Consider the following 20,243-nt stretch of genomic DNA (forward strand, 5'->3'; position numbering starts at 1 on the left):
CACTTTGGTAGATGGCCAGTTCACCATTTTCAATGCCTGTACTGCCTGACAATCAGTTATTATGAGTTGGGAATTTGGCTAAGACCTGCTTCTTTACAAGTTGTATTTTCCTAATATCGTAATCATTATACTGCTCATTTCCAGATGTCCTTTCCTGCATAACCACATCACGGACTTGGTAAATGTATGCTGATGAGGATGTTATTTCTCATATTTTATCAAGCGTGAAATTAAATATACTATCTCAAAGGACTTAACTAATAAAAATGATATGCGGGCAAGTGTGTGTGTATATGTTGCCAACTTCCAAATATCTATGGACTGATCATGTTAAATTTGGCTTATCCCAGATAAAAATCAGATTCCAGTTTAATACCGTACCTTTAGTTACTTAACTCATTTTTTCATGGTGTTTGTTTTATCAATAGTTTCCAAGACAGCTGAATTGTATAGATTCTATATTGACTTTTAACATGCCAGCTCTATTAAAATTTATGGCACCTTTATTATTTTTTGTTTATTTATTTAATTAATTATTTTTGAGACAGAGTCTCACTCTGTCACCCAGGCTGGAGTGCAGTAGCACGATCTCAGCTCACTGCAACCTCTGCCCCCCCTGGTTCAAGCGATTCTCCTGCCTCAGCCTCCTGAGTAGCTGGGATTACAGGCACCTGCCACCACATCCAGCTAATTTTTGTAATTTTAATAGAGATGCGGTTTCGCCATGTTGGCCAGGCTGGTCTCAAATCCCTGACCTCAAGTGCTCCACCCACCTCGGCCTCCCAAAGAGCTGGGATTGCATGTGTGAACCACTGCGCCCAGCCAGCACCTTCATTTAAACTTTTCAAATATGAACTTTTAGCAACCACCCCTATTTCTTTGAAAGTCTGTATCAGTTTGCAGAACTTAAGCACCTGTTCTTAGACTGACATTGATTTCAGGAATCTATTGATTAAGGATTAGAGTGAAGAACAAACAAATGTCCCAGATTCTCCTTAGGCAGGACTACATGATTCAGCAGGACTAATTTGACAACATGATTTCCTCAACTCATTCTAATCAGACCTCTGCTGTCAGGAGTCCATTGTGACTACACTCCTTGAGCTCTCTGGAGGCCTCCATGCTGCCATTTACAATGGTTACTTCTCTGTTCTTATTTTAATTTACTTCTCAGCAGAATTGTTCATAAGCTGACCACTTCTTTCTTCTGAGAAATTCTCCTAATTTACCAGTTGCTCATTCTCAGGTTCTCATACTAGAAATTTTCCCTCCATGCTCCCACTTTAAATATTGGGTAGCTCAGGGCTTTGTCTTAGGCCATCTTCTCTTTCTACACCCTGTCCCAAGATGTCTTCATCAAATACTAGAGAGTTAAATATTACCTATAGGCAAAGATTCCTAAATTCACATTTCTATCCATGATCTCTTCATGGGACTCTAGAGTCAAATGTTTAGCTGCCTATCACCACATAGATCTCCAATAAACAATTGAAACTTAACATGGCCAGAAACAGTCTTGATTTTTTTGAAAGTCTTGAAAGTACAAAGTCATTTTGTACTTTCCCAGGCTTCCTCATTCTGGTAAACAGCATCGCCATTCACATAGTTATTAAAACCAAAGACTAATATCATCCTTGGCCCCACCTTTATCCTTGTTAATTCTACTTCCAACTCACACCCCCAAAGTTAGTTACAACTCCACGACAAGTACCATGACCCAAGCCACCATCCCTGCTCTTCAGATTTTCCATAATATCTAAACTAGTTTTCTTGCTTCAACTCTTGCCTCATGCAACCCATTCTCCACAGAAGAAGGGTACAAATCTTTATAAACTATCTGTCAGACAATGCCATTTCTTTGCTTAAAACCCTACAATGTTTTTCATCACACATAGAATCAAAATCCCAAAGAGTGTGAATGTAAGTTGTGATGAGATTAGATGAAGGATGCCAGGAGAGAGAGAGAACTTGGTGAAGAGAAAGAGAAAAGATCCCCGATGCTGAAAGGAAAGGAATCTAGACCACAAGTATACATACCTGAAGACTCCTCCACTGGAAGTGACTGTGGTTAGTCTGAGGATGTTGTGGCAGGAATTTGAGGGAGTTCAAGCACAAACTAAGATAAGTCAGAGAGTGATAACCTCTGGGGAATGAGGAGAGATGGGCACTATCACAGATTTCAGGGGAATGAAAAAGATTTGAAAAGGCTCCTATGGAAAACACTAAAGATTACTAATTTAGAAAACATATAAAGATTGGCAGTGTTAGTAGCCAGTTAAGGTTAAAGATCAAGAATTAATAGAGTAGTATTTTGCAAACTTTAAGATGTATCAGAACTACTTGGAGAACTTTGTAAAAACACAGATTCTTGTGTCCCATTCTGAGAGATTCTGATTCAGTATGCTGAAGGGGGCTCTAGGAATTTGTATTTGTAACATGTTCCTAAATTATACTGATGCTGCTGGTCTGGGATCACACTTTGAGAACAACTGTTATGAAGTCATCAATCTGCCTTTTCTCCATTGGGTTTTATCAGCCCTTATGGAAGCATGAAGAAAGCAAACGTGTTCAAAGTTGCATTTTTGTCAGATAGTGCAAAAAACAACAATAAATAAAAGGAGTTGAGGATATTAGTCAAAAAAAAAAAAAGGAGTGGCTGACTAGATGGGTCATGGAATCTAACCAACAGGGAAGGAAGGGAACACGGTTGTGGGGGAGTTTAAAACTGAGAAAATAAAGGCACAAAGGGAACAAAAAGCCCCTACATATACCATTAAGGACCAGAGAAAGAGGAACTAAATGAATAAAAGAAAAACAAAGTCTGTACTTAGGGACCGAGATATTTCAGAGGTGGACAGTTAGAGATGATGAGATGCTCCATGGGAGGGATTGATAGAAGCGGGATCAGTGCAGAAGTCACAGCAGATGAAGAATTTAAGGAATGAGGGGCTCAGATGCAAGATGAATCATCTACATGGGCATGAAGTCACTCCAAATATTGGATGAGGGGGTGAAAGAGTAAGACAGTTATCAAAAGGCTGACAAGAAAGAGAGGGCATGGCCAATTTCAGTCCCAGATCTGTCATTATCAGTCTAATTGAACTACCTAACCAAATAACTTCTCCAAGTCTCTCTTGACTTTCTTTTTTACAAAATAGTAAGGCAAGATCAGAAATTTCAAAAACCATTCTGTTTCATTTTTACTCTGGATGCATATGTTTCCTAGGAGCAATATGTCTGAAAGAGCAAGGCTTGACCATACAGTCATGGCAATAAATCCAAACCATGGTATCTGGACTATACTCTAAATACACAGAAAATAGCTGATTAGAACTGAGCACCTGCCTGGAGGTACCCATCAGGTTTTCTCCCTCAACCCTGGTATTATCACTGGAGGCTTAGGGAACTAGAGATAAATCCTACATCTATTACATCATTTTGTTTCTAAGACTTGGAAAATAATAAATGAGGAAGGGTTTAACACTCAGTCCTTGCAATCCAGATTGAAACTAAGGAGTCTCTCCTAGTGATTGCCCAAGAGAAAATTCCCTAGTCTGGTGTTCACTGTTATCTCCTTTCCAGGCTACTGAACCAAAGCATCCTTGGTTCCCAAAAAGCGAAATAAAAGCACAAATATTTTCTTTTTAGATAATAAAGGGCATCATAGATTTGAACAGCAAAGATACAATATAATTAGAGTTTTTCTCACAAAGAAGAGCTGGTATCCACATGCCCATTTAGCTGCTCAAGGCAAATCTAGAATGCCCTTGCAAAAGAATGAACAGGAAATAAGAATTGGATCTGAAGTGAAGGAAACGCAACAAAATGAGCTAGTAGGGTAGCTGTAGGTGGTGGTGCCCCTTGTGAGGTGGTGAGAAGCCAAAGATATGAGCACAGACTATCCACATAATGTCTAGTTCTAAATATACACTTAGTGAAATTGATTTCCATGAAGCAATTCTTTCAATTCACATTTGGGAATCTATCATGCGTGCACCAGGTGCTACCAAAAATGCAGGGAAAACTAAAGTCATTGCTTTATGTATGAAAGGAAATGTTTAAGAGTATGGCTCCTTGTCTCAAGTAGCTTAGTGTCTTGTAGAGAGAGGACTGATTTCCTGGCTGGGCGTGGTGGCTCACGCCTGTAATCCTAGCACTTTGGGAGGCTGAGGTAGGTGGATCACCTGAGATCAAGAGTTCGAAACCAGCCTGGCCAACATGGTGAAACTTCATCTCTACTAAAAATATAAAAATTAGCCGGGCATGGTAGCAGGTACCTGTAATTACAGCTACTCAGAAGGCTGAGGCAGGAGAATCGCTTGAACCCAAGAAACGGGGGTTGCAGTGAGTCGAGATTGAGCCATTGCACTCCAGCCTGGGCAACAGAGCAAAAACTCTGTCTTAAAAAAAAAAAAAAAAAACCCAACATGGCACATGTATACATATGTAACAAACCTACACGTTGTGCACATGTACCCTAAAACTTAAAGTATAATAAATAAATAAAAAAACCAGACAGATGACTGATTTCCTCATGCACAAAAACAGAAAAACTAAACAAAAAACAAGCTCGGACTTTATAATTTATAAGCAGCCAGCCAAGACTCAAAATCTGTGATTCTACAATAATCCATACCTATATATTTCAGTAGTGCATAGAAGTCAAAATTTGGATTTATCTACAGTTAAACTCTCTGTACTGATGCACTATACATACACTATGAAACCACTACTATAGTCGTGTTTCTGAATAAATCCACTAGCAAGTATTCATTGATTGACCGCTGGGGATAAAAAAAGAAAATAAGAAAGATATGAACTAACTGAGGATAAAGGCCACAGATAAAAAATACAGTGCAACATGTCATGGTAAGAACCATATGAAAAACTTAGTTTACAGTTGGGGAACCAGACATAGCCACTATGGTCAATAAAGACTCCTGGCAGAAATGGGGTTGGAACTTTACCTTGAAGGATGACAAATTAGAGAACCGACATGTGCTAAAATTGAATAAACGATATTCAAATCATCCTTCATTGTCCCCAGATCATTTTATGGAAAATATATTTAAAATCCAAAAAGCATTAGATAATTCACATTATACATAGGTAGGTAAAGGTGAATTTTAAAAAATAAAAACTACTGGAAACTTCACAAATACAACATTTCAAGCTCTTTTATTCTCTATATTTATATCCACCAAATCTGTATTCCCCTTTATATAAAATAACGTCATCCAAAATTAAAGTGGCCTTTGCCATAACGGAAATACTATAGGAAAGCTAGTGCTTAACACAGTGCTAATTCAAAAAAGCAAATGAGCTCTTCTCAGGTGTATGAGAAAAGGCTTCTGTGAACACTCTAGGACATTATAAAGCTGTCAGATGTGTTATGGAGCCTTAGGCTAATCCAGTGTTTTCCAAAGGAGAGTTTTTGGTCAACTTACACTCAATACCTGGGGTGCTAAAATGCCAACATATATTATCTCAAGAAGCAGCCCTGGAATCTGTGCTTTATCAAACCAAGGTTTGCAACTATAGAGCTAAACCATCAATTCCCAAAGGAAACTATAGACAAGCAAAACATTTAAATGGATTAAGGAGAATTTGAGTTCTTTTGAATTCTACTTATAATTACTTTTCCTTTTGCCAACTACACGCAATCAAATCAGGCAAATCTAGCAAGAATCCACAGTAGATTTACCTAGCTGAATTGTGTAATACTTAGACATGCAAGCTGAGTACTACGTTGTAATACATCTTTCAGGATTTAACAAAACATTCAACTAAGCAGTAAGTCACCTGGGCTTACCAGGTATTGAATTTCTGTGCACACTGGGGAAGGTCTGGACCTCAAATCCAATCCTGCACTTGAAGACAACTCAAAGTAAACATTCTGGTACGCCATTGAAAAACGGGAATGCATAAAGCATTCTGATCAGTATTCTTGGTCTTTCTTTATGAGAAAGACTGAAAATGTCTCCTTCTTTTTGAGACTTTTTGATTCTTTCCTAATGAAGTCCTTCACCTGGATGATCCCCTTTATCAACTGTGCTTCTCTTTCTTTTTCTTATCATTTTGAATGAATGCTGGCTAGAGGACAAACAAGAACTTGTGAGACATGTTCCACAAAGGTAGTGCCGACTGAATTAGTTAGAATTATAAATTATAAGGAAGAAAGTAGTACTCAATCTGTTGGATTTTGGCATGTATTTTAGCACAGCATTCAAAGACCTTCATCTTGAACTCCGTCAATCCATCATATGCCATCTTCCCTGTCCTACTGAGAATAGATATTGAGGGCATAAAGACAGCAGTACCATTATTTGGATGGAGTTAGGGATAGGATGAACAGCCATGGTGCATGTGTCCTGCAACTGACCTGGCCTAGGTGACCTGCATGGGTCATGCATGTCCACTGGCCATCTGTTCTCAACAGAAATGGGATGTGACTCAGCCTTTGATGTGAGGGGAAGTGTAATAAGCAGATATCTCTGCTTCCAGCTTTCCACCTGGAATCCCGCCTCTTCAAGAGCTCTGATCCCTTTGTAATAAGTGTCTCCTCTTATTTCAGACTTGCTACTCTTGCCATCTCACTTGATTTCAATCATTTTTATTTTAGTTAAAGAACTCTGCCATTAAGACAAAATCTTTCCTGGAGGTTGGATGGCTTAACTGTTAGAAACAAGAGCTCTGCCTGCAGTCTGACAGAAGCATGTTCAAAGTCCCATGACTTTGAGCAAGCCACTTACCTGTGCCTTCACTGGCTTTAGTTTTTCCATCTATAAAAGAGGGTTGACAATAATATATGTCTGGCTCACAATTGCCATGAGGAGTAAATGAATTAATGTCTAAAAGGCACATACTTAGCACAGAGTAGGCATTTTGTGCTACTCTGTAGTTACTTAATCTGTTTGATTTTGAATTTTGTTTGATTTTTGTATTTTAGCACAGCATTCAAAGACCTTCGTCTTGAACTCTATCAATCCATCATAAGCTATCTTCCCTGTCCTACTGAGAACAGATATTGAAGGCATAAAGAAATCAGTACCATTATTTGGATGGAGTTAGGGATAAGATAAACAACCATGGTGCATGTGTCCTGCAATTGACCTAGTCTAGGTGACCTACTGCACTATGACAAAAAAAAAAAAAAAGACTTAGAAAGTCAGAAAGACTTTGCTAAGTCTTTTTTATGTTGTAGAGCATTTGTATCCTCTTATATATTTTTTTCCAAAGTTAGAAAAACCTTGCCAAGTCTTTCTGTTTTTATTGTAGGGCATTTTTATCCTTTTGTATATTTTCTGGTTTGTGTGTTTGTTTGTTTCTTTGTTTTGAGACAGAATCTCTCTCTGTTGCCCAAGCTGGAGTGCAGTGGTGTGATCTTGGCTCACCACAACCTCCACCTCCCAAGTTCAAGTGATTCTCCTGCCTCAGCCTCCCGAGTAGCTGGGATTACAGGCACCCACCACCATGCCTGGCTAATTTTCATATTTTTAGTAGAGATGAGGTTTCACCATGTTGGCCAGGGTGGTCTCTAACTCCTGACCTCAGATGATACGCCCACCTTGGCCTCCCAAAGTGCTGGGATTACAGGTGTGAGCCAGGCCTGTATTTTCTGTTTTATTGTCCTACTTAACTTGATGTATTTAATTTTGGTGACCCAAATGTTTCCATGCATTTCCAGACATGGGATAAATTAAGTCATAGTTATATTAATAATAAAAGTCTACTGGCTTTATATCAGCCTCTGCATAGCTGCAATACCTTGCCACTCCCTCACAATCTCTCCCAGCTGCTTCTGGGAGTCCCAGAAAGTATCTCACCTGTGCTCAGGAGCATATCTGATGATGTGCTGCTTCTGCCTGCCCACTACCTGCCCTCCCCCTTGAGGATGCAGCCTTGCCACAGACTTTGCTGCTGCCTTTTGTGAGAACCAGTATGACTCTTTCTTACTCAGAGGTGCAGGACCCACAAGGTGCAGTTGGTGCAAGATCCCTTCAGGTCTCATTGTGCCAGAGAAGCCACATCAGGTTCCACATTAAAGTTGCAAGGACAATGCTCTGTCCCCAGCTCTAAACTGGAAGTTGTCACCAAGACCCCAAGTAACACAGCTTAAAGCCTGAACCATGAGTTCTACTATAGAGCAAAGCAGCTACATGAGCTACTGACTGAATATTTTGCAATAACTCCCTGTTTCTGGCCTTATTCTTCTGCAGATTGTTCTCCAAAGAGCTGCCAATTTGGTTGTGTTAAAGCTTTAGCCAGGCTATTTCATTGTACTTAAAACTCTCTAAAACTGCCTACCTCGCTTGGAATAGATACCTAAGTCCTTACAGTGATCTACAAAGTCTTGCGTGATCTGGACCCTGCTACCTCTCTGATCTGGCTCCTAGTTCTCTCCCATTCACCCCACATCAGCTCTGTAGCTTCCAGGCACACACTGCTCAGCTCCTGTTTCAAGGCCTTGGCATTTGCTGCACCTCTGAATGTGGTGACCAGGAGAACAGAGGGCAAATTATAAAAGGCCTTGATGCTTCGCTAAATGTTTGAAGTTTATTCCACAAATTTCATATAAGTAAACCTGTACTTACCTGTACATAAGAGAGAATTGGAATGCAATACAACCTAGTGGTCTGATGCAAATTTTTTGGAGTCAGATAGAAGTAGGGTCTCCAGATTTAGCAAATAAAATACAGGACACTCAGTTAAAGTTTCATTTCAGATAAATAGTAAATGATTTTCTAATATAATCATGTCTCAAATACTCCATGAAATGTTCCAAAAAGTGTTATTTAATTTGAAATTCAAATTCAACTGGGTTTCCTGTACTTTATCTGGCACCCCTACATAGAAATGGAATTGAATACTGGCCTTGAACAAACTATTTAACTTCTTTCAGCCTTGGTATGAAAATAGAATAATAATACCCACCTCATGGGGCTTTTGTAACGATTAAAAAATATAATGCATGGACTGCACTTAACAAAGTCACTGGCACAAAGTAAACAAGTAAATTGCAGCTGTTGTTATCATTATTGCTATTGTTATGATCATCTCATTTTGCCAGTGAAGCTTTCAATAAAACATTACATTTCTAGCAACATAATCTTCATATGAAACTTTGTATTTTTAAAAATCCTGGATTATTCAAATTTGTTAAAAAAAAAAGCACTTCTTATTTGATAAGAAAGACTTCAGGAAACAAATGTAATATTCTGAGAAGAATTATGATTTGATTTCAGCTTGTTAAATTTTTATTTGATTGTATAGCTCTCGGCACATTCAATTCAAAACAATTTATTTTTAAATTCTATTCTTATGGCTTTTTTTTTAAATAAAGATAACACTAACAGTATCCTGTGATGATATAGGGCTTTTGTTTCAGTTTTTGCTATAGATTTGTTCTCTGGCTCATGTGATCTGGCCATGAATTTAGTAACAGATGGTAACTTGTGGTTTTATGAAAACCGAGTATGTGAGAAGCCTTACATATCACATTTTCTTTAGTTACCTAGACACTTATTCATTAAAACAACAACCGAAAGAACTTTTAATTAAATAGTGGAAACTCAGTAATGTGCCAGATATTGTTGGTTGCTTAAGATTCAAAGAATAAGACCTACTGGTTTCTGGCTTCACAGAGCTCTCACTGGGTAGAAGAGAAGATGTTGCAACCAGAACAAATAAATAAAACAGTATGATAGGTAAAAATGTCACATAAGTCATGCAATCGGGTGTGGGAAGTGAGATGATAGAGCAGACTTCACAAAGTCTGTGTAACATTCTAGTTGGTTCTTGAAGAATGAAAAAATGTATGCAAAGTAAAAAAAAAAAGAATTAGATGGCATTACACACAGAGAGAACAGAGTATATACAAGGAAGAAAGGTATGAAAGAATTGGGGAAGTTGCCAGTTTAGTTTGGCTAAAGCAGTGGAACTCAGAGGATGGCCCAGAACCAGCAGCATTGTATCATGTGGCATATTTGTTAGAAATGCAGATTCTCAGGCTCTAACCCAGGCTCACTGGATCAGAAACTCTGGGGTGGACCCCACTCCTCTATGTTTTAACACGCATTCTAGGTGATTGTGGTGCCTACTGAAGTTCAAGAACCCTGAAGTACAACAGTAGAGTTTTCAAAACTGAGTGCACATGACATCACTGAGGGTGCATCTTTCATAAACACCAGTGACAGGGGCCACAAGCCATAACAATTAAATCAGAGTTTCAGAAGGTGGAGCCCAGACCAAAAGTTTAAAGATGTTTTATTGTGCAGCCAAGGCTGAGAACCACTGGGATAGAGCACATGGTACATGAAGAAGAAAGGGCAAATAGACACTTCACCAAAGTGGTAAACACATGAAAACTCACTCAAAATCATCAGACTTCAAGAAAGTACAAATTAAAACCACAGTAAGGTAACACTGCACACCCTCAGACTGACCAAAATTAGCTGCTATAACTACATGCTGGCAAGGAAGTGGAGCACTAGTGTATCATTGCAATTAAACAGACAGAGGTTGCCTGAAGGGTAAGGGTGAGGAGCAGGGATTGACTTTCCTGAAATGTCATTCCGTACCTGATCCTGGTGAACATCCACTTTTATTTCACTACTCGTTTTTATCTGGAAACCTTCCTGAACTTTCAAGTTACTCAGGCACATCCTCCACAACTCCTGCAAACCTCTGTTAGGATACTTCCTTCAGTGCTGCTACCACTTTTTAAAATGTCTTTCTCTTCAACTAGATTTAAAACCGTTTGAGCCAGGGTGTTCTTTTTTCATTGTGGATCCCTCATGCATAGCACAGTATCTAGCATTTGTATGGGGATGGATGAATGAGTAGACTAAGGGATGTTGGGTTACCTGATGATTTTGACACACTGTGTCATGCCTCCATGCATTTACATATGCTGTTCCCTCTGCCTGGAATAACCCATTCTACCTTTTATTTTGTTTGTCTGGCAAAAACATCTCCTCTCTTAAAGGTCATCATTCTTTGTCACCCATTCCATAAATCTGTCCCCCAACAAGGACACATCCATTTGGATTTGCTTCTTTCTTTAGGCCATGCTTTGTACATAGCTCCTCATACTTAACTTACTAGATTGTAATTAATGATTTTCCTTCTTTCTGGATCACTGATTTGTAAATTTCTCAGGGGTTATTTTACTTCGTGTTTTTCCTCCGTGTAGTGCTTAGCATATGTTAATGTTCATAAATATTTGTTAAAGAGAGAGGAAAATGTCCTCAGACTACCTCAAACATATTATGAGCATTTTAAGCGCATTTTTATTGTCTGTCATAATCAGATTGTGTTCTAAGTATTACTTTTGTGTGTATCCCCCCTGTGATTTTGAGGATTATTATACGAAGCATGGAAGCAAACAGTTTTCATTATAGCTTAATCACTAGGTCATTCAGGCAGCAGCCTGAGTCTTGAAGGCACTGAGGAGGAACAACAGAAGGAGGCTTAAAACCAACACATCAAAGTCAACACAGCAGTATTGACTCTATAGTGTTGGTTTTCAGTGGTTCTGAAATATTGTCTCCTACGAGTGATAGAAATGCAAATTTCAAGTAACCTGAATTTAGTTAGCAAAGCTAGAATGCTGACTTGTAAAACAAACCAGAAAATAAGCCTTCCTCTCACTCCTGATCTACAATTTTTAAAGCCAAAAGAAAAGAGTCACAAGTTCATAAGAAAGTAAATTTCAGAGGATTCAAAACTAAAGTATGCCCAGATAAGTAAGATAGATGCTCTGATTTCAACTGCAGCTATCAGTGCAGCTATCAAACAATGTGATCATTAAAAAATAGGCTTTAGTTCTAAGGATTTTTGAGATGTTAAGAGTATTGTGGTAGATACACAATTTTCAAACAGCCTCTCATGATGTTAAAAGCCAAATAACAAATCTAGAGTATAGATCCAAACAAAATAAAATATTTTCACTATTTCTGAGTTTCTATATAGAGGATAACACAGGAGGAAGAGAACAGAAAGATTCTGGAGTCCTTTGGAAATGAGAAGCAGCTTAAAAATAAGCTTTAAATATACAAAAATAGGAAAAAATAGTTACTTTTCTAAAAATGCTATAATGTGTTAGAGGAAAATGGAGCAATCTAAAGTCTTAATTCTGTGAGATATCAAAAAGCTAATTATGAAAGTAGTTAGAAAAATAATACAATTCTGCCAACAAAAAGACCTCTGCCGGCTGGGCGCGGTGGCTCACGTCTGTAATTCCAACACTTTGGAAGGTTGAGGCAGGCAGATCACCTGAGGTTGGGAGTTCAAGACCAGCCTGACCAACATGGAGAAACCCTGTCTCTACGAAAAATAGAAAAAAAATAGCCAGTCATGGGGACACATGCCTGTAATTCCAGCTACTTGGGAGGTTGAGGCAGGAGAATGGCTTGAACCCGGGAGGCAGAGGTTGTGGTGAGCCAAGATTGTACCACTGTACTCCAGCCTGGGCAACAAGAGCGAAACTTGGTCTAAAAAAAAAAAAAAAAAAAAAAAAAAAAAAAAAAAAAAAAAAACTCTCCCTATCAATATAGTAGGGAAACAAAATTTTTTAATTGCATAAGCAGTAACAAATTTACAAGCATGTAAGCACCAAAGTGACCACAATGTTAGTGTCAAAGCAAAAATAGCAATGGATGAAGTTAAACAGGCAAGGAAGATTTAAGACTGTTTCAACAGAAATCAAGACTATTGTAATAAGAGAGAGATTGAACTCAGCTCTGCTGAAACAGGCAGGATAGCTTTTAAGCACCGGGGTAACTAGTGGAAAAGTACTGGAGGATGGTAGAGGAAGGTTGGTCAGTGTAATTAGGCCATCTGTGTTTGCTAATTGCTGCTTATCTAAGTTAGGTTCACACCTCCCACAGAGACTGAGAGATAGAGGTTGCTTCTTACTTAATGATTACAGTTCAAAGGAATGATTCCGGGTCCTTAAGAAATATATTCCTGGGTTTATACAACTGGCAAGAAGCTGGGGGAAGATTTATGTCTCCAAGGGGCAGAGGGAAAATTTACAAATACAATTTTTCTAAAGTAAATGCTCTAAGAAAAGCCTATAGTCAGGAAAAACTCGGTCTAAAGTTTTGTCAAGCCCTCTTGGTCATCAGGACAAAATCTCACACATTTTATTTGGCCAAACAGAAGAAAGGACAATTATTTCCCCAAGAGACAAAAAATCGTACCTCATGACAGTTTTCTGAACAACTCTTAAGAGATCTCAGAAGTAATTCCAGCGCTACATTTTTACATTTGTCAAGTAAAAAACAAATCTAGACTTAGTAATGAGAGACTAGCAATGAGGGCTGTTGCAATGGTGGAGAGGGACTATTGCAATAGGGAGAATGCTTTGGCCATGAGATCTGCAAGCATCTCAAGTACTAGGCAAGAAGGGTTTTTCTTTTATGAGAGGAGTAAACAAGATTAGAAAGAACCCAGGGTGGAGAAGTGGGATGAAAGATTGGCATACTGAGTAAATATATCAGAGGATGTTTTACCCTGAAGCCAGCATATTTTCCAGGAGGGCCCTTAAAGAGGGGATGGATCCTGGCTCAGGCTGAGGATGGACTGAAGTTTGGGGTCCTGGGAGAAGGAGAGACTCTTGTTTGATTAATAAGCATTTTGTTCTCATTGACCAATGGAGACAAAATAGTTCAGTTAGTCATGAATGAGGGCAAGAGTGGGAATTTGGAGGATCTATGTCTGGCCTTAGCATAGGTAAATAAGCAGGTGTGAGTCTTATCTAAATCAACTGGAGAAGGGTGGTTCTTTGCAGTAAGCCATTTCCCAGAACAAAGGGTTTCTTAATTATCTTAATGAGGATCACATAAAATTCAACATGATCACATATCCAGAGGTTATTTGACTCACCATCTTGGAGATGTGTTAGGCCATCCTCACATTGCTATGAAATCATCATTCTCAGTAAACTATCGCAAGAACAAAAAACCAAACACCGCATATTCTCACTTATAGGTGGGAATTGAACAATGAGAACACATGGACACAGGAAGGGGAACATCACACTCTGGGGACTGTTGTGGGGTGGGGGGAGGGGGGAGGGATAGCATTGGGAGATATACCTAATGCTAGATGATGAGTTAGTGGGTGCAGCGCACCAGCATGGCACATGTATACATACATAACTAACCTGCACATTGTGCACATGTACCCTAAAACCTAAAGTATAATAATAATAATTAATAAATAAATAATAAATAAATAAAATTAAAAAAATAAAATAAATAAAAAATTAAAAAAAAAAAAAGAAATACCTAAGACTGGGTGACTTACAAACAAAAGAGGTGTAACTGGCTCACAGTTCTGCAGGCTGTACTCGGAGCATGATGCTGGCATCTCCTCAGCTTCCGAGGAGGCCCCAGAAATATAATCATGGCAGAAGATGCAGCAGGAGTAGGCAGGTCACATGACCAGAGCAGGAGCAAGAGAGAGAGAGCTAGGTGCCACACACTTTTAAACAGACAGATCTCACAAGAAGTCACTCACCATTGTGAGAACAGCACCAAGAAGATGGTGCTAAACCATTCATGAGAAATCCTCCCCCATGATCCAATCATCTCCCACCAGATCCCACCTCCATTACTGGGGATTACAATTCAACAGGAGATTTGGATGGGGAACACATATTCAAGCTATATCATGTGTCTACATTGTAATCATTGGAGAATGGGCTTAATCCCTAATAAAATTTATTTTGATGTCAAAGGTAGGAGGAAGGACACAGATTCACCAGGCCTCCAAATAGACACTCTAAAAATGGGGAAATGGGAAGTCAGTGTCTTTGCCTTTTATAGTGGAGAAAATCATTTCCATTTGCCCTTACAAAGTACAGGTATACATTTATCAATTCAGTTATTTGGGTTTCAGGTTCAGATGGACAAGCCAAATCACTGAGTCTCTGAGGCTCACTTCCATATGTGTTAAAGGAAGTTTTTTTGAGTTATTGAAAAGATTAAATAGGATCATGTTTATGAAAATCCCTGCTATGGGATTTTGTATGTGAAACTTAATATTTTCCTCAAGTAACAAAATTTAGTGGACATGCTAATTATAGGAAGTTTTAGTAACATTGAAAGAAAAAAATTAAAATGATTTGGTGGCCAGGCATGGTGGCTCATGCCTGTAATCCAATACTTTGGGAGTCCAAAGTGGGAGGATCATTTGGGCCTAGGAGTTTGAGACCAGCCTGGGCAACACAGTGAGACTCTATTTTTTTAATGATTTGGTTATGGTGTTTTTGCATACCCCTTGTAACTTTTATTGTCTTAAAAGTCTAGAATATTCTATTAGTAATCTTGTATCTCACATCAAGACACTCTTTTAAGGTATTCTCTCTTGAGCTGGGGTACAGTGTAACACCAAATCATTTCAAATTGCTGAGAAAAGTTGCAGTGATTTCAAATTTGGAGGAAGTTATTTTCATTTATATGGGAATACTAAGAAGAAAGGAACTAATCAAGATAAAACAAATGATACATAATTATCTTATTTAAAGAGAAGGGTTTGTCATTACTTAGCCATACATAATCTGACCACAAATTCTAGATCTTTGTATTTTGGCTTTTTGAATCCCACCCCATCCTCAACCTTCACACTTTGGTACCTTAGTCTCCTCACATTGCCCTAAACACAGAGAGACAGACTAGACCACTTACAGGCAGGTGACTGAACACACACATTTATGAGGGAATTCTATGGGGGAGAAGTGGCATCTTCTGCCTGCCCAGGAGGTAACTCCCATTGTTCTATAAGGATGAGTAAGATGCTACATACCAATATCAGTAACATAGAGTTCTTAAATAGCCTTGCACATAGTTTGCCCAGAATGCCTATTTTTGTGTAGGATGGGCCAAAACCGTATTATAGTTCTATGATGCCAAGCCAAATTTATTAAATCAATAAACTCTTCTAAGATTCTGAGAGGCAAACAAATCTTTCCCTTCTTGTAAATTATTCCCAGATTCCAAACGGCAAAAGCTATTGGAAAAATGATCTTAGTGACATTAAGAGTTTTATGCAACAGAATAATAATTAGTCTAGATATGTGTTTTGCCCTTAATGCCATTTTTATTCACTCAGCCAGCAAATACTTATTAAATGATTGATTACTGTACTCAGGCACCATTGTAAGGGCTGAGTAAAAGGAAGTGAATAAGAAAGAAAAAATCTCTTTTGGGGAGAAAGGATTGCAGGCAGGCCGCTTCATTCTCAAATTGCAGATTATATTCTAAAACATATCCAAGATTCACATTCTAAAATATATTATTCAACCTGAACATATTCTATAAAACTAATACAGTGGAGTATGACTGGAGTATTAAATTCATTTTTACTTCAGTGTCCATTGTTAAGCCTCATTGTTATTTAAATTTATACTTGTCCATTTAAAGGTCTATTTGTAATTCACTGAAAAAAATAGATGATATGATAGATATTGTAAATAGAGGACTTATTAAGATAAGATAGAACTATGAGCACAAGGTAAATTTTGTTAGCCATCGCTAATTGACCTGTGCTTTCTAAATTTCTAGGTTTAAGGAAACTAGTATTAAAACATTATTTTTAATGCTAATATTTACACAATTTTTGTAAGAGGTAAAATGTAATTTGAACAAATAATGTAAACATAAGAGAACCAAAAGAATTTTATTTCTACAAGAAAACGATTTCAAAATATGTGAACACATGCTTATGAGTATGCTTAACCAAACCTATTATATATGTTCAAAAATATTTCCATTTTCTGTTAGCCACTCATGAGAAAGAAATAATTCACTGGTTGTCTAGTGGTTGCAGAGTTGCTTCATTTGGCTTTCAAAGTATCATTTTAACTAGAATTACCTCCAGTTTATGGGAAAATGTAAAGACGCTGCAAATTGCATTGGTTAAAAGTAATCCTAAAAAATGGTACTATAACCATGGAAATACCATTTAGACTCATAAAATTTTAAACACACTCTTTTTTTATTCCTTTCTGGTTTCTAATGTTGCCTCTGTTCATTGTGGCATGTTACGTGCATACTCCACCCAATTTTCTTATGACTTAACTGTTTAGTTTTTAAATGGGAGAATTGTGTGTCAATGAAGAGAGACTGAATGGAAGAACACTTAATATGAGATCTACCACCTTTAAAACATTTAAGGGTACAATACAGTATTGTTGACTATGCAATGTTGTACAGCCTATCTCTAGAATTTATTCATCTTGCTTAACTGAAACTTTATGCCCATTGATAAGCAACACCTTCATTTCTCTCTGCCCTCAGTAACTACCATTTCACTCTTTGATTCTACAAATTTGACTATTTTAGATACCTCATATAAGTGGAATCACGCAGTATTTGTCTTACTGTCACTCAGCGTAATCTCCTCAAGGTTCATCCATGTTGTTACACATTACAGATTTTCCTTCTTTTTTAAGGCTGAATAATATTTCCTTGAATGTATATACCACATTTTACAAAATCCATCCGTCAGTGGACATTTAGGTTATTTCCACATCTTGGTGATTTTGAATAGTGCTGTAATGAGTGTAAGAGTGCACATAACTCTTTGAGATCCTAATTTCAACTTCTTTGGATAAACACACAGTAGAGGGATTGCTGGGTCATCTGATAGTTCTCTTTTTATTTGGGGAGAGGGGGACCTCCATACTGTTTTCCAGAGTGGCTGCATTATATTGCATTCCCACCAACAGTGTACAAGCATTCCAATTTCTCCACTTATCTTTGTATTCTAAGAATACACATAAAAGTAATTCTCTTTATCCTATTAAACAATGAATTTTTGGATACCTGACACAACAATGTTATATTCCTTGAATCTTCTGGCACTACCATTATATGAATACAATTTTTTTTTTTTTTTTGAGACAGAGTCTTGCTCTGTCGCCCAAGATGGAGTGCAGTGGTGCAATCTCGGCTCACTGCAACCTCCACCTCCCGGGTTCAAGCAATTATGAATACTTTTTTTTTTAATTATCCTCATTTCTTTCTTCCAGATCTACATGATAGTAATACTCCTGTTTCCTACAATCTATAAAAACACTGGAACCTTTAGTTATGTGTTTTTTACATTCTAAACCTAAAATGTTTTGAATACATAAAATATTCTATACAGAAATACCAGAAGCTATTTATTTCTTAGAAACATCCAGCAATTCATTCAAATAAAGTGTTAGATAAGGTGAATACATATTACATAAGCCAATTCCCCTACATTGTATTTATTGAATAGATTAATAGACTTTTCTGGGAAAAAGTAATTAACTGTAAATGCTGACCTCTCACTGCCTTTTCCAGAGGTTGTTGAACTTTTGTGACCTAAGCACTTTATCTGCCAAATAGCTAGAAATTCTTTTCAAGTTTATTTTTTTAATGCACCAAATACAAATATAATTGATTCATTTCCCAGTGTTTCACAGACACAGGACTTTAATGATTTTTTTCTAGCTATTTTTTAAAAATATTGAGTATGATAAGCTGTAAAAACTCTAAAAACAGAGTAAAAATAAATGAATAGATAAAAGACAATGTTCATTTGATAAATACCAGGGCAAGAAATTTGTACTTGAACAAGCTAAGAAAGTCATTAACATCAGTATTTCTGGAAACTAATGGTATACCTGCTTGAGCTACACTGAATCTAATAATCTGTGACAAAAGAAATGGCACATTTCTTTTGAACACATTTCATTTAATCTGAAATTGAAAGAAAAGAAAGTGGGGCACTTTTCTTCTCCAATTTTTTTCATAGTTCAACAGATAAAATTACAGTGGAAAAGAGATTTATTGCCAAAATGTTGCTGATATTTTACAATTCTTGCCCCATATTCTGGAAGTTAATTCATTAAAAAAAATGTACATTTTCACAGACTGGCACAAAGTTTTTATCCAGGTAGCATTCAAGTTGCAAAGAGGCATCCTCTAGCTCAGTCCCTTGCATGGTGCACCTTTGTCACCTACCAGCCAGGACTGTGCCCAGCTGGTTCTCCACTCATTAAATCTCTCACCAGCACAACCATGCTGCACTATCAGCCTTGCCCTGCCTAAGGATCTTTCCTTCTAAACCTTCACTGTCTTTAGAATGTCTCTGAATATGGAAAATCCCAAGCTCCGGGGTAGCCTGCTCCAGGATAGCCTGAGATGAAATAAAAGTTCAGGCCTTTGGAAACCTGATAAGAATTCTTTTCACCTGGAATCGGATAAGTATCCCAGAAACCTTATGCATATTTGATATTTTCTGTCTTGCCACAGTTTTAGGAATACATTTTAATAATATTAAGTAACATTTCCTAAAAGTAGCCTGTAGTCTACTGGAAATAATACCTACCCCTGCTATTTAAAGCTGTGTGAATTGAACAAGTTCTGGAATCACTTTGGGCCTTAGTTGTTTCAAAAATGTGGAAAATAGCTTATCTTTAAAAAGGCAGAAATCTGAGAAAATAAGATATAGTGTTCACACACACACACACACACACACACACAAACAGTGAAAAACTGAGAGGATTTTTATTTTTTTCCAAGTCAGGAAGAAACGGAAAGGAAACAATACTGTTTCCATTTTCACTACCTTCCAGGAACAATGCTGAGTTTTTTATATATGTCATGTCATTATTGCCTAAAATAACTTCGAGGAGTAGCTATTTCACAAATAACTGATTTTAGAAAGATTAAGTAACTTCCCCAAGCTCACACTGCTCATAAGAGGCAGAATCAACCTTCAGTCAGGGTCCGTAAGATTCTAACACCCTTAGATATTTTCATTGTATTAGGGTTTCACAAATTTTATTAATTTTGATTTGTATAGTACCCTTTTGGTTTGTGCCAAATCTATGCATCATTGGTACTATTTTTACTTATTAAATTACCTCATTATTTATTTAAAATAAATGTATCCTTTACACTATTTATTATTTAAATAAAATAATTTATTTAAAATAAATGTATCCTTAACACTAAACTTTAGTTCACTCTAATAAATGAAAAACCAAGTATCTCTTTTCATAAGTAGGAGACATTTAAAATAAATATAATGAAAGGACAAAATTTTTTTAAAAAGCTTGATATTGTGACCAAAAAACCCTGTGTTCCTGCTCTCCTCTCCTGTTTCTCTCTCGTTCTTTCTCCCACTAAAAAGAATAGACAGTACTAGAGAAAGGTTAAGACTGACACAAACATAAACTTTCTCATTAATGCAATCCA

General features: G+C 37.4%; 1 protein-coding gene across 9 annotated transcripts in view; it reads left to right on the forward strand.

The window, feature by feature from the left end:
- The window catches only part of RALYL (RALY RNA binding protein like), a 722,957-nt gene that overhangs the window by 688,347 nt on the left and 14,367 nt on the right, over positions 1-20,243 (forward strand). The gene's annotated exons all lie outside the window — the stretch shown is intronic.

Source organism: Pongo pygmaeus, chromosome 7, assembly GCF_028885625.2.
Source record: "Pongo pygmaeus isolate AG05252 chromosome 7, NHGRI_mPonPyg2-v2.0_pri, whole genome shotgun sequence".
In the NCBI taxonomy this organism is placed as follows: domain Eukaryota; kingdom Metazoa; phylum Chordata; class Mammalia; order Primates; family Hominidae; genus Pongo; species Pongo pygmaeus.